This window comes from Myotis davidii, unplaced genomic scaffold (assembly GCF_000327345.1).
Source record: "Myotis davidii unplaced genomic scaffold, ASM32734v1 scaffold83, whole genome shotgun sequence".
Lineage (NCBI taxonomy): Eukaryota > Metazoa > Chordata > Mammalia > Chiroptera > Vespertilionidae > Myotis > Myotis davidii.
The window spans coordinates 2,176,821-2,192,323 of NW_006294121.1; the positions used below are offsets into that span (position 1 = coordinate 2,176,821).

The 15,503-nt window shown below is 37.1% G+C and overlaps 1 long non-coding RNA gene across 1 annotated transcript in view; it reads right to left on the reverse strand.

The window, feature by feature from the left end:
* LOC107183852 overlaps nucleotides 1-15,503 on the reverse strand; it is a 44,935-nt gene that overhangs the window by 28,651 nt on the left and 781 nt on the right. The gene's annotated exons all lie outside the window — the stretch shown is intronic.

The following is a 15,503-nucleotide window of genomic DNA, read 5'->3' on the forward strand; positions in this document are numbered from 1 at the left end:
TAATCATTTCACAATATATACATATGCAAATCATTACATTGCATACCTTAAACTTATATGATGTTATATGTCAATTATATCTCAATGAAACTGGAAAAGAGAGTACAATGTTCTCAAATTGGTATTGAAAATAGTAAAAGTAATTTCATCTTTCTTGATTATGGAACGCCTCTCTATTCTTCTGCCAACTCTCACACGATTTTAACAGTGAGTGACATCGATGTTATCAGTACTTGAATTCTTTGCTGCCCTTCCTTCCAGGCCCTCCCTCTGGAAAGTTCCATATCCCCGATTCATTGACTTCAGCCTTGGTCATGTGACTTGTCAGCCATTGAAATATGAGAGAAAGTAATGTGTATACTTTTGGGGAGAGTTTTAGAAGTCATCACATGGTGCCATCTTCTCTTTTCTCTAAGCACAAGACCAGCAGTGTCCCAACTTGGACTACTCTCTGAGTATGGGTCCTAAAACGAAGGTAAATTAAAGCTGAGCTAAAACAGACCCAAGATGGACATAGAGCATGAACAAGAAATAAATGTGCATTGTTATAAAGTTCTAAAACCTCAGGGATCATAACAACCTGACAGAATAAAGCTTTATAAATTATTTTACATATTATGTTTATATAATATAAATATTATCATTGGTAAAATATAATGATACAATCTATAGATTTTCTGGGTTCCCAATTTTCTGGTAGAGTTCAAAAGAATGAAAACAGCAACAAGAGTATGCCAAATGAGTTGGAAAATTCATACTACAAACCAGTAGTGCTCAGATAATTTTTGTTGATGGAATGTTAGATTACATTGATTTTAGGTCAATAAAAGGACTGCCCAGGGTTGGAGGGGTCTTGTCATTTTATAAGAGAAACTCTCAGAGCATACCTACCAGACCAAGTCTACACAAAGTGTGGTCGGTGAACTTCTTTCACTAATCTTCAATTAGATAAAGCAGAAATTAGGAATACGTGTGTAGAAGCTCTTAATGCAATCTGACATTGCCAGCAACATCCAGGCTCAAGACTGGACAAGTTGTCTAGCTGAGCGAGGTAACAGACCTGGGTGTGTTGTTAGATTGGCATGGTGAGTCGAATGTGGCCCAAGCTGCATGCCAGGATTGGTCTGCCACAGGTCAGAGACAAAAAAAAAAAAAGAAAGAAAGAAAGAAAAAATCCTATCCTTCACCACAGATAGTTGGAAAAGCGTTGATCTAGAACCTGCTTGACAGTCAACAAAAGAACCATTGCACTTAGCATAATAGGAAAACAGGACCTAAAACACACAGCAACACTATATGTAAAATTGAACTGTTTTCTTGGGAAAATCCATGTCTGTACTAACAATCTGCCTGACATTTTCTACCCCACTGGAGATTTACAAAGGCAGACAGAAGTAATAACACTTCTTAATTCCCTTTTGTGTGTGGGGCCCTGTACAGACAGTTCTCAGGTTACCAAATACTATGTTACAGAACACAATACATTTTTTCTTAGACGTAGTTTTACTAATGGTGGGGAGTACTCATGCCTATAAAAGTTGACTTAACCTAAGAAGTAGATAAACTGTGTAATTTTACCTCTAGAAGTCAAGATTGTACTAACCTGACTTCTGGGTCTCTAGAACGGAAATTAAAGTGACGGAGTGAGAACAAGGGGAAAGAGAGAAAATGTTAAACCACACTAAACTTTTAAGACTTGCCTTCCTTATGTCTCTTCTGCCTCTCCATGACTTCTCAACCAATTCTCTCTCTCCTCTTATGCTCCCTCGACTCCCAAAAGACACTACTCATCAAAGTTATTTAATCCCCTTCCCTTCAATGTAGGTAATCTCAGGAATTAAGGAAATAAGTATATTGGATTAATTTATAGTAAGGGATAGATGGCTAATAACCTCTTAATCCTCCTACATGTCTGTTTTTGTGGAGAACATGCTTATTTTAACTCAAATAACACTCAAAGGAAATATGCAAGGGAATTAAAAGAAAATGTTTGAGAAAATATATGAAATTATTCTAGGTCAAGAAAGCAGGATGGCCCTGGCTGATTTGGCTCAGTGGATAGAGCGTTGGCCTGTGGACTGAGGGGTTTCGGGTTCAATTCTGGTCCAGGGCACATGCTGGGTTGCAGGCTCAGTCCCCAGTGGGGGGTTGTGCAGGAGGCAGCCAATCAATGATTCTCTCTCATCATTGATGTTCCTATCTATTTCGCTCTCCTTTCCTCTCTGAAAAGTAATAAAAAGAGATATTTTTAAAAGAAAGAAAGCAGGATGACTTTTGTCTGAGTTGCCTTCTCTCAATCACTTCCTGATTCTCAGTTTTTCCCCTATTTCTATTTATTACATGAAATTCCCAATTGTTTTCATAGTGACTCTCAGCACTAGGAGCAGAGATGGTCATTGATGAAAAGGAATTGTCTGTTCATGATATATATAAGTCAAGGACAGATTGAGTGAGAACTACACAAATACTGGAAGAGAAAATGTTTGAAACACTATAAATATTGAAAGCTGAAAGAGACCTTGGAGATTATCTAAACTAGTATATCACAAAGTGTGGTACATGAAATACCTTTAGATAGCATGCTGGCAAATCATTAAATTAAATGGAATCACTTAAGGAAGAAATCACTCCCTTTCAATTTTTGTCCAAGTTTTTAAAAATTATATTAAGGATAACAACTCAACTTATAAAGGCTTTAACACCTCTCTGTTGCTTATGTTCATAAAGAGCAGGCTTAGGGCTCACAATCAATAGGCAATGGCCTCTTTGTAGCAATTAATAAAATTGTTTTTACTATTATTTATTTTTACTATAATCTCGAAAAGTGGTATTGATTTTCCATTGGTGATCGTGACATTAAGTTTCTTTTAAGACACATTCATTTAGGAAAAAACAAGTTCAAAAAAATCTTAGTAGTATAAGCGGTACGTAGATGGAGAAAGGAATTATGAAGGTGATATGCAGAATACTGAAGCTGGGGAAACACTGACATAGCCTGAATGAACTTCACCTTGAATTTAAAACTGATGACATGTGGAAGAAAAAAAACAAACAAAATAAAACAGAAATGGTGTTAAGATCAAACACAAACCTGTCACCTGAAAGCAGTGTAGTTAATTCCTCTGGACACACCCAGCAGCCCAATGTAAAGAGATGTGGCCACAAGATGAGAGCTTACACACTTCAGTGACACATCTCTCAGGAACCTTAGTTTATATTTGTACATTCCGTCTCCAGCATTACCAGAATCAGGGTGTGTTTCTACCTCCTCCTCCTCCTTGGAGATAATCTTTGGGGATTTCCCACTGTATTGCTCTTTCAGCACTTTTTTCTACTTGTGACCAGAAAGAGGATAACCCTATAAGAATAATACAGGAAATTTATGTATTGTATACATTTTTAGTCTAAATAATGATAATTAACAAGTCAGCACGACCTAGATTAATTCAGATATTATCAATAACTATGGGCATACAGTATACATTTATTCTGAGCCAGTATGTGAGAATTTTAAATTATTAATGTAAAATAGCTTTGTTTGAGCTCAACAAATGTTTATGAAACACTAAAATATATTCCAGGAATTGTGTTAGGTGTTGAAGAATCATGATAAAAAAGACTCAGTCCCTGCCTTCAAGGCATCCACAGTTGTACATATTAAATATGAGTCACTCTTTATTTATAAAATGTGTTATAATTCATAAAAGTTTCATGTTGAAATTACTTAATACTTAGAAAAACATTGTGATGTGAGGTATTATTGTTATCCCCATTTTACATACAAGGAAACAAAAACTAGTCAAGTTGACTCGCCCAAGGTTATTAATAGCATATTAGTAAGCAACAGAGAAAAGTCTGAACCTGCGAATCCTGCCTCCAAATCAGTGCTCTGCCTGCAATACTGGCTTCCCAAAATTATTCCCCTCAGATTTCTGCTTCTGGCTGTAATGAAGTAGCATGTGTTTTTGCTGAGAACAACTTGAATAGCCAGAAAGAATGCAAAAATAAAATCTATTTGAAGACATTGTGTTTATTGGATATCATTAGAAAAATTGCCTTAGCAGCCAGGATTTTAGAGTACAAGATTACAGAGATGAAGAAGTGTCAAAATGTGGCCTACCAAACAGGAAAACAATGCAGAAAATCAATAAACCTAAAATCTGGTTCTAAGGGAATGAAACTGATAAAATTCACAAGCTCCTACCCAGATGACTCATTAAGCAAAACATGAAGATGCAAATTACCAATATCAAGAGAGAATGAAAGGACATCACTACAGACCTAAAAGACATTCAGCATAAAAGGGTATACTGTGTTGTGAACAACTTTATGCCAATATATTGGACAACTTAGATGAAATGGATGCATTCATTGAAAGACACACATTATTGAAAATTGACTCAAGAAGAAATAGAAACCTAGCAGACCATTAGCAATGAAAGAAATTGAATTCATGTTTAACAACTTCCACAAAGAGACTCCAGGCCCAGACAACTTCACTGTTGAATTCCATACAACCTTTAGGAAAGAAATACAGTGGGGCCTTGACTTATGAGTGTCCCGACTAACGAGTTTTTTGAGATACCAGCTGTCTCTCCAGCGATCTTTTGCATTGAGTTGAAAGAGTTATTTGAGTTAATGAGCCCCTTAACGAGCTCCTTAATGAGCTCGGTCTCAGAACGAATTAAACTCGTAAGTCAAGGCCCCACTGTAATACCTATCCTACACATACTTTTACAGAAAATAGAGAAGAAACACCAAATCATTTTATGAGGCCAGTATTTCCCTAATTCCAGAAGTAGACAAAGACAATAAAAGAAAATAGAACATTCTTCCTCCTAACATACATGTGAAACGTAACAAGATATTATCAAATTTAATCAAAACATATATATCTAATTTATTACATAATACATATCCAATGAAGATAATGCTTCATGACCAATAGGGTTTATTCTGGGGATGCAGTTATATCATTACAGACCCAGGTAGAGAGAAATCACACAGTAATATAAATAAGGAAAGTCTGATATAAAGAATTACTAATTCCATCAAGGGAGTAACTATAAAGATAGAAGGAGAATGCTAAACAATACAACGGCCCTGAGGAAAGTACCCAAGGATGGCAAAACTTAGAAGAAAGCCCTCTCCCCAAGGCTGGAATAGAAGCCTAATTGGAGAAGATGTGGTTATAGCCCAATGGATTGTGAAAAGGTTTGTGGGTTTCCCAGGTAAGAACTTACCAAGCCAGTAAGAAACACCTTCCTATAGTTCAGGTAGGTCAAAGCTGGTACATGGGCATGAAGAGGGAATCAGGAATCAGGGGCCCATCACCAGCAGGGCAGCACAAGCCCTGGGACATGAAGTGTCTACATTGGGCCACAGCAGGAGCTAAAACAAGAACAAAAACATACTTTGAAAGTGAAAGTGAAACAAAGACATTTCCAGATAAACAAAGACAAAGATAATTCATTGCCATGAGACCAACATAATTCATTGCCATGAGACCAACATAGCAAGAACTATTAAAAGGAATTCTTCAAGAAAAAGAAAAATGATCTCAGGCAGAAATACAGAATATAGGAAGAAATTAAGAGAACCAGAAAGGGTAAATATATGAGTAAACCTAAGTGAACATGGAATATATAAAAATAATACTAATATTAGTACTACTAATTCTGTCTTATGAGGTTTTATATTTATGTAAAATTAAAATGCATTACAACATAAACATAGAAAAAATAGAGTTCATATATTCCAAGGTCCTATTATTATGTGAGAAGTACTAATTTATATTAAACACTAATAATTCAAGAATGATTATATGAATATAGTCATCTCCAGTGTGACCTCAAAAGGCATAAAGAATGTATGACCAACAAGTTGATTGGAATGATAAAAATAGTTGATTAGGCCAAAAGAAAACAATAAGAGCAAAAAAGAGCATAAAATGGGGGGGGGGGATCGACAGTTGGGGGAGACCAGGTCGGCAAGGGGGGCAGTTAAGGGTGATCAGGCAGGCAGGCAGGTGAGCAGTTAGGAGCCAGCGGTCCCAGATTGTGAGAGGGATGTCCCACTTCCGGCAGTGGGACATCCCCCGAGGGGTCCCGAACTGGAGAGCGTGCAGGCTGGGCTGGGGGGACCCCCCTCCCACGCACGAATTTCCTGCACCAAGCCTCTAGTTGTAAATAATGCTGCAATGAACAGAGAGTGCATATATTCTTTTGAATTAATGTTTTGGGTTTCTTTAAATACATACCCAGAAGTGGAATCACTGGTTCATAAGGCAGTTCCATTTTCAATTTTTTGAGGTAACACCACACTGCTTTCCACAGTGGCTGTACCAATCTGCATTCCTACCAACAGTGCATAAGAGTTTCCTTTTCTCCACATCCTCGCCAAAACTTGTTATTTGATTTATTGATTATAGCAATTTTCTTTTTTTAAAATAGTTTTTATTGATTTCAGAGAGGAAAGGAGAGATGGAAACATCAATGATGAGAGAGAGTCATTGATTAGCTGCCTTCTATACACCCACTACTGGGGATTGAGCTCTCAACCCTGGCATGTGACCCCTGACTGGGAATCAAAGTGTGACCTCCCAGTTCATAGGCCCACAGTCAACCACTGAGCTGCACCAGCCAGGGAATTCATATATATATATTCTTTTTTTTTTTCCAGAGAGAGGAAGAGAGAGGGAGAGAGACAGTGACCTCCTCCTGGTTCATGGGTCAATGCTCAATCAATGAGCCACACCAGCAGGACAATGATAGCAATTCTGACAGGTGTGAGATGGTATCTCATTTTGGTTTTATTTTGCATTTCTCTAACAATTAATGACCTTTGAGCATTTTTTTTCACATCTATTGTATGTCTCTTTGGAGAAGTGTCTATTCAGGAAAACTAAGATTTTTCAAACTGATAATGAACTCAAAGCCAGCTGTTTTCTGCTTTTAAGAAACATACTTTAAATAAGAAGGTCAGAGAGGTTTGTAAAAGTATGGAAAATTATATATCATGAAAATACTAATTAAAATAAAGGTGGTATAACTTTACTAATATTAGAAAAGGAGACTTTTCGATAGAAAGCATTACTAAAGATTAAGATATTTCATAAAAGTAATTGTGTCCTCTTCACCTTTCTGTAAGTCTGTAAAACTAAGTATATCTAAGGACTCTAGCCTGGCACCCTCTAAAGGTGTCTCAGGAGATGGAGATTAAATGAAAATTCTCTGATTGTGCTGCTTTATATTTTTGACTGAACTATGTAAATGTTTCATATACTTTTAAAATTATTAAAAATTTAAAAACCAATTTTTAAAATTTGAAAACAAATGGAAACCTGTAGCCCCAACTGTATATCAAACTGATAGCATAACCACAGGGGGAAAAATATTTCAAGTGACTTTTAAAACAGTAATTTGACTGTGTTTCCCTCAGGGGCTATACCCTGGGGATAGAAGAACAACAAAGAAATCTTAACCTGCATTCAGTGTCCTTATTATTGGAAGTAACATTGACATTGCTTTTTAAACTATAATATATACATTTAAGAATAGGAAATAAATACTTGAACTGATGTCTTTAAGAACCAAGATTTTCAAAGTAAAGAGAAAAATTATACAAAGTAAATCAAAGAAGTTTAATCAAAACTCTATAATTTGACATTTGAACTGGTTCACATCCACTTGGATGGCTACTATTAAAACAAAGAGAAAATAACAAGATTTGATAAGAAGGTGGTGAAATTGGAACCCTATTCATTGCTGTGAAAATGGAAAACAGTGTGGCTATTCTTCAAAATATTAAACAAAGAATTACCCAGCAATTTCACTTCCAGGTATAGACACAAAATCAATAAGGGCAGGGACTTGAACAGATATTTGTCACCCATTTGCATTGCAACATTATTCACAATAGCCAAAAGGTGGAAACAATCCAAATGTTCATCAATGGATGAGTGGGTAAACAAAATGTGCTATATACATACAATAGGGTATTATTCAGTCTCAAGAACATTATGCTAAATGGAAAAAAAACCTGCCACAAAAAGGCAAACATTCATAGATACAGAAAGTAGAATGGTGGTTGCCAGGAACTGGAGAAAAAAAGGGAGTGGGATTTAATGTTTAATGGGTACTGGTTTCAATTTAGGAAGATGAAAAAGTCCTAGCGATGAATAATGTTGATGGTTGATACAATGCGAATGTATGTAATGCCACAAAACCATACATTTAAAAATGGTTGAAATGGTAAAATATTTTATGGATATTTTACCATAATTAAAAATTTCGAATAGATAATATTAGTATGAACTCGTCATTTCTTTGTCTATTACTATGAACCATGTATTTCTGAGTGTTGCCCACTAAAAAGGCCTCGCATCATTGACAACCTAGTGGCAATGAGTCTCCCCATCAGCAAGGCTGTATTTTCCAAATATTATTTTCAGCTAAAAGGAACCTGGACCCTTTGAAGAAGTGGTTGGTTAAAGTTCCAGGGCAAGAAATTTCTCGGGACACCTTGCTGATCCAAAAAATAAGGACACTATTGAAGACAAATGGTCCTATCAAAAGAACATAGAAGACAAAATGAAGGGCACCCATTACCAAATATGGAGCAATCTGAGCAAGGAAAAGCATCGTGACTATAATTGATTGAAACACATTAATCCATCCAAAACACATATAAATCCACATGTCCATAATAATGCTAATAAAAAACAAGAACACAAAATTTCATCAGTCACCATTGGAGGTTGCTAGTACACCATATTCATTATCAAGAAAACCAAGAAAGAAAAAAAATTAAGCATGGATCCTGCCTTTTCTGTACAAACTCTATTTCAGGGTAACCAAATAGTTGATGAGGTTAAAAAAAAAATCTTTTTATTCAAGAATTCCAGCAAATATGTTCAGAAGGAATGGTAGAATTAGAATGGATTAAATAAAATGGTCTTAAGCAACCATCGCCAACAGATGCCAAAAACATATTCGAAAGGCTGATAGTGAATTTATCACAGATGAATCAGGCTGACTATATCAGAATTCACTGTTCAAGTTTACCATTGCTAAATATCAAACCTCTAGTTCTAACCACCACTCCATGGTGTCCTCCTTACCTCTAAAGCCTTCCTGTGTAGCCATTGGTCATGAATGGCTACACAGTTGTAGATGCTGAAGGAGACTCTGGTACCCCCTGACCCCCTTCTCCCCATTATTACATCATGAGGACAAAGCAGTCAACTGAATATGTTTTATGATGGTAGAATGCAACCAGCAAACTATTTCTAGAGATGCACAGAAGCTAATACCTGATTTTTTGTTTCTGAATGTCTTTTTTTATTTCTATCGCAATTGATATGTAAAAGCAGGCTGTTACCTACTGCTTTAACTTTGTGTGGCAAAGTCTCTATTCCTCTCCCTTCCTCTCTGTTCCTTAGAGGAAACAGTGGGAGTAGAGAACTCATTAGTTGCTACTGTGAAGAAGCACTCAGCCAAATCCGAATGTGAGGAATTTTGTAGGACAAAAGATCTCATCCCTTTAACAAGCAAATGAGATGAGGAATATCTGTCTTAGAATAAAAGAAAAAAAATTTTTTAATTAACAACCCATTGTAGTGTGGACTTATTTGGATCCCGGTGTCCAGAGCATTATCCTCTGTGTTCCTGGTTGCAACTTGCCCTGCAGTATTTGTGGTTGAAATCTGCAGCTGTGAAGATGTTTTCTGTCCTTACTCTTGGCCTCCCTTGGAGCTGAGGGGCATTTACTCACATGCTCGGTCTCACCTCAGCTACTACTAGTAACAGATGAGTCTCTTAATTAAGCCAGTTTACATGGGTTCCCCCAGACTCTAAGGGTGGTCACTTCATCCTGCTATAACCATTCCATGGCCGTTGGCTCAGCATCCCTGCCATGAGGAACCAGGTGGTTAGGAAGTGAAATCTCAGAGCCTCTCTCTGCCTGACCACTCTGCCCTGTCACATTTGCATTGATGCCTGGGAAGGAACAGCCTGGGAGGCAGCCTCCCAACGGGAGGTAGGAGACAGAGATGCCCCCTCTTTTCTCTTACACCCCCTTCCTGGAAGAAGCCTGGAGAGAGAAAACAGGATCAGTATCGCTCTCCTCCTCTCCCTTCCTTCTTCCTTAACCAGAAAGTGGTGAGTTTTACTTCTAACTCCCTGATGTCTTCATCTCCTGCTGCAAAAGAGTGACAAGTAGAGGATATTTTTCCTCCACTACAGGAGAATTCTGTGTGATGGGTCTTCCATGCTGGGATTTTGATATTCTAATAGGGAGATGCAGGTGTGGAAGGCAGTTAGACAGATATGAGCAGAGCAAAGACAATGGGTCAAGTACAGAAGGTCACCAGGGCAGAAAGCCCTGGGTGTCTAGCAAAGGACAACTGTGGGTCCTTTTCCCCAGGGTGACCTTTCCTCCCCTAGCATATCTCTGGTCATGTGGTTTAGACCACCTGACCTTTCCTCTATTGAGTTAATATCTAGGCCTTATGTTGTATTTCAGCTCTAGGTCCAGAAAAGCAGCAAAACCAGATAAACAACACCATGGCTGCCCTCAGGACCATCTACATTGAATAATGACCCTCTGCTCCGGTGCTGACCAATCAGTGGAGACCTAGACCCTGAAGAGACACACCTGGAAAGCTGCTGAATATTCTATTAAGATCTCCCCTGGGGCCTCTCCTAAAATATTCACCCTTAAAACCCTTAGGACAGAGGACCCAGTGCACTCTCCCTCCTGGGAGCATGGCCATGTCTTTCCCTCTCTCCACCCACTCCCTCCCTTCTAAGCTCCACTAGTCCTTCTTTTACCTCTATAACTTGTTTCCTAAGCCCACTTCTTCTTCGAATTACTTCTTCTACCTCTGTGATTTTCTAAGTAAAATGTTCTCTTATTGTTTGAGCCTTAACTCTGAATTCTTTCCTAGCCAAACTCAAGTACCATATGGAGGTTGCTGACCTCACTGGTCTAACACCTGGTGTGTTCTTGCTGCCCCCAACAAAGGAATATGGAACATTCTTTCTCACGATAATAGTCTTTCCTGTACATAATCCTGGATAGCATGCAAAAGTGGAATGTTAGTACTTTTTTTTTAAAATTCCTTCTGTAACAAATCCTAATTCTCTCAATCTTTAGCCAATCCACTTTACTGGACAGTTAGGTTGTTTCCAACTGAGCTGGGATGAACAGTCCTTTGATGTTTTTTTTTGTATGGATTTCTAGAGGTAGAATGGTTGAGTTAAAGAATATAAACACTTCTGATGGAAAATGTTACAAATTGTCTAATTATCCTCAGACAAGTCGTAGCATTTTCTAGGATTACCAGCAGTGTGTGGCACTACCCACTTCTCCATACCTTCTCTAAGTTTACAACTTACCATGTTAAAATGATAAATGTTATAATTATGAATTTTAAAATATTTTATGTTGAACTATCTTTACTCAGCTGGCGAACAAATATTAGTTTAAATTGTTATTTTGGCCCTAACTGGTTTGGCTCAGTGGGTAGAGTGTCGGCCTGTGGACTGAAGGGTCCCAGGTTCGATTCTGGTCAAGGGCATGTACCTTGGTTGTCGGCACATCCCCAGTAGGGGGTGCGCAGGAGGCAGCTTATTGATGTTTCTCTCTCATCGATGTTTCTAACTCTCTATTCCTCTCCCTTCCTCTCTGTAAAAAATCAATAAAATATATTTTTTTAAAAATTGTTATTTTGTTGACTACTAATGACACTGAAAATTTTTTCACATATTTCAAATATGTATTGACCATTTGTGTTTATTACTCTAGTCTAAATAGTATCTTCAGATGAGGAAACTAAGGTGCTGAAAGGTAAAATGACTTGTTTAAGCACACACAGATTCTATGAAGAAGGTAATGTTTTTTCATATTCTAAAATGAAACGGGATTGTTCTCCAGTTTGTCAGAATGAGCAATAAAGCCTAGGGAGCAAAGTTCTGTTTAACCCAAGAGTTGAAGGACATCTAATATACAAGTCTCTTCAGAACAAATCATCTTTATAAAATATTGCTTGAAGAATTATTATGAAGGTTTAATGAGTTACAGTTCTTTTATTCTTTAATTTCAGTCTCAGGTAAATTAAATCCAGAGCAAGATTGGGAGATAAAGAAGAGACTGTTAAAAAGAGTGTCTGAATATGTTGACAGCATCCTTCTTACCATCCATTGGTCATGAATGGCTACACAGTTGTAGATGCTGAAGGAGACTCTGGTACCCCCTGACCCCCTTCTCCCCATTATTACATCATGAGGACAAAGCAGTCAACTGAATATGTTTTATGATGGTAGAATGCAACCAGCAAACTATTTCTAGAGATGCACAGAAGCTAATACCTGATTTTTTGTTTCTGAATGTCTTTTTTTATTTCTATCGCAATTGATATGTAAAAGCAGGCTGTTACCTACTGCTTTAACTTTGTGTGGCAAAGTCAAAGATTTCTTTCTGTAATAACTAACAACAGACTTCATGAGCCAACAATAAAAAAAAAAAGAATAACAATAAAGGAAATGCCAGAGTTACTGAAATGTTTCTCAAAAACTTTTAAAAAGCACACTGGCCAAATGTAATCTAGTAAGAACTGACCAAAGGTGTACTTCAGCAAGAGGAAGGAATTTGAGGGACCTGGAAAAGGGAGATGTTAACATTCTTTTGGGAGTGAGAGGGGCTCCTAAAATCCTTTCTATTTGACTTTAAATTCATATCCCAGGAGAGTTAAGTTTTTGTTCCAGGATCTGAGTGTTCAAGTTCCCTCAGGAAGAGGGAAATGCCTCTGAACACATGTCCAGTTTGAGATCATTTGTGTTCATGACTATCCCAGGCCAAGAAAGTAAAATAATTAAATTTAAGCATTAGCGGTTTCTACTCTACCCCCTCCCCAAAGTGATGCTTCCTATACCATTTCTCGTTTTAAGTAAATAAATCATGCAGAATTAGGTGCCAGTAGCAGCAATGAAGACAGAAATTTGAGAGTTCAATCACTGACCCTATGAAATGCATGCAGTTTCCAGTGGAGCACAGCATGTTAGGACATCTTAGTTATGGATGGCCGGGTTCTTGAACGTCTTGCATAAAGTAAAATTCACATAACTCAAGAGTAATTTTCCCATAACAATTCTGTATTCGTTCCCTATATAAGAGGTAAAAGTTTTAAGGCGCGGGTCCTCAAACTTTTTAAACAGGGGGCCAGTTCACTGTCCCTCAGACCGTTGGAAGGCCGGACTATAGTTTAAAAAAAAAACTATGAACAAATTCCTATGCACACTGTACATATCTTATTTTGAAGTAAAAAAACAAAACAAAACGGGAACAAATACAATATTTGTATTTGCATGTGGCCCTCAGGCCGTAGTTTGAGGACCACTTTAAGGCATGGATTGGTGCATTTAGCTTGAGGCAGACTACCTAGTCCAATCCTTGCTCCTCCTCTTACTAATGAAGAGAATTTAAGCAAGGTACTTAATCTCTTTTTGCCTTAGATTCCTGTTAAGTGAAGATGATGATAATATACAAGATCTCATTTGATTGATTCTTCAAACAGCCCCATGAGGTAGCAATAGTCCCTACCTCATTAAGTTGTTGTGGGAACCCTACTGAGTTAATATGTGTAGAGTGGTTTAAAAAGATGCCTAACACATAAGTGCATTAGAACTATTTGCTTATTAATTTTTTTATTACCAGCTAAAGAGGAACAGCCATGTAGCAATAGCATAAATGCAGTTTATAATTCACTTGGCCCACCCACTTTGAACTTTTTAGATTCTTTTCATTTAGGAGATTTCCATTATTTCAAAAGGAGTGTATATATTTAAACTTTATCTTTTTATGTTGCACTATTTTAAATTTGTATAATTTAAATAAGTAACAAACAGATGTGTACTATATGGGCTTTAGGCATGAATGTGCAATAGATTTAGGGTTCATTGCAATTCTAAAGGGCAATTACTATTGATCAATATACAAGTGTTCTTGTGCTTCTGAAGTGGTTCAGGATATATACACAAAAGGCAGGCAACAAGAGAGAGAGCTGACTCAAAGTAAAACTAGTGATAATAATTCTTGTGTTCTAAGCACTGGTCTAAGTCCTTTTAAAATATATACATATATTTAATTTTAATGATTTTTTTAGAGAGAGGACGAGGGAGAATGAGAGAGAGTGAGAGCAAGAGAGAGAGAGAGGGAAAGATAGAGAAACATCAATTGGTTGCCTCCTGTACCCACCTCACCAGGGATTAAACCTATAACCTGGATATGTGCCCTGACTGAGAATTGAACCCACTACCTTTTGAGGTGTGTGACAACATTCCAACCAATTGAGCCACATGGGCCAGGGGTGGTCTAAGTATTTTATACACATTGTATTCAATTCTTACAATACCCCCATTTTACAGATACAGAAACCGAGACAAAATATTTAAGCAACTTGACCAGGTCACCCAGCTGGTAAGTAGTGGTGCTAAGATTTAAACCTAAATATTCTACTCCCAAAACCGAGATGTAATTTTCTTACTATACCTCAAAAGGTTGTGATGTAAAAAGTTCATTTTAGTTTCTTCCACTTTTTTCTCTCTTATAATTCTTTATTGTTGAAAGTGTTACATATGTCCACTTTTTCCCCCATTGGGATCTGTTTACTTCTTAAATACTGCCATTACAATAGTAATAGGCATTCATATGCTAAATAAACATTTTTGAAAATACAGAAAGATAGAAAGCAAAAAGAATCAATAATGATATTATCGCTCAAAGATGACCATTGTTAAATTTTTGGTGCATTTCCTTCTAGAGCTAGACTTTTTTCTAAGTTCATGGTTTTGTTTTACATGTTTGCTTTATATAGTTGTGATCAAATTGTATATATAATTTTAATCTTCCTTTTTCCCCTCATAATACTGTAACATGTGCTTTAGAAAGTTCATAAAGTTACTTATGAACTTTATAGGCTGCATAATGTACCATTGCATGGCAGTTCCATAATATATTTACTATTCCTTTCATGTTGAACATCTGAGTACTTCCAGCTTTTTTACTCTGGGATGAAAAATCTATGTCCCCTCTTTCTTAATTTCCTTCTTTCTTTCTTTTTTTTTGTTTTTTACATTTCTTCATATCTTCCTTAGCACACAATGACCTTGCTATCCCTCTACCCTTCCTTCTCTCAAAATTTACTTTCTGGAAAGGAGCTGGTAAGCTCATTCATACTAAAGTGTAGTATATGGTTTGTGAAGCTTAGTTTATTATCTCTTCAAAGATAGCTGTATCAATTTAAGCCAAAAGAATGAAGCTCTTATTGTGAGGTTTTAGTTATCAAAAAAAATCTAGCTGGAGAGATCCTCCAACCTCCCCAATCAGAGAGTAGACTCCACAATAGCAAAAAGGTTCAGGGCTTACTTCATGTTAGTGAATCTGAAGAGAAGGTGGAGATGTGGTGAGCTAGAGCTGTGAAGGTGGAGATGTGGTGAGAGGAG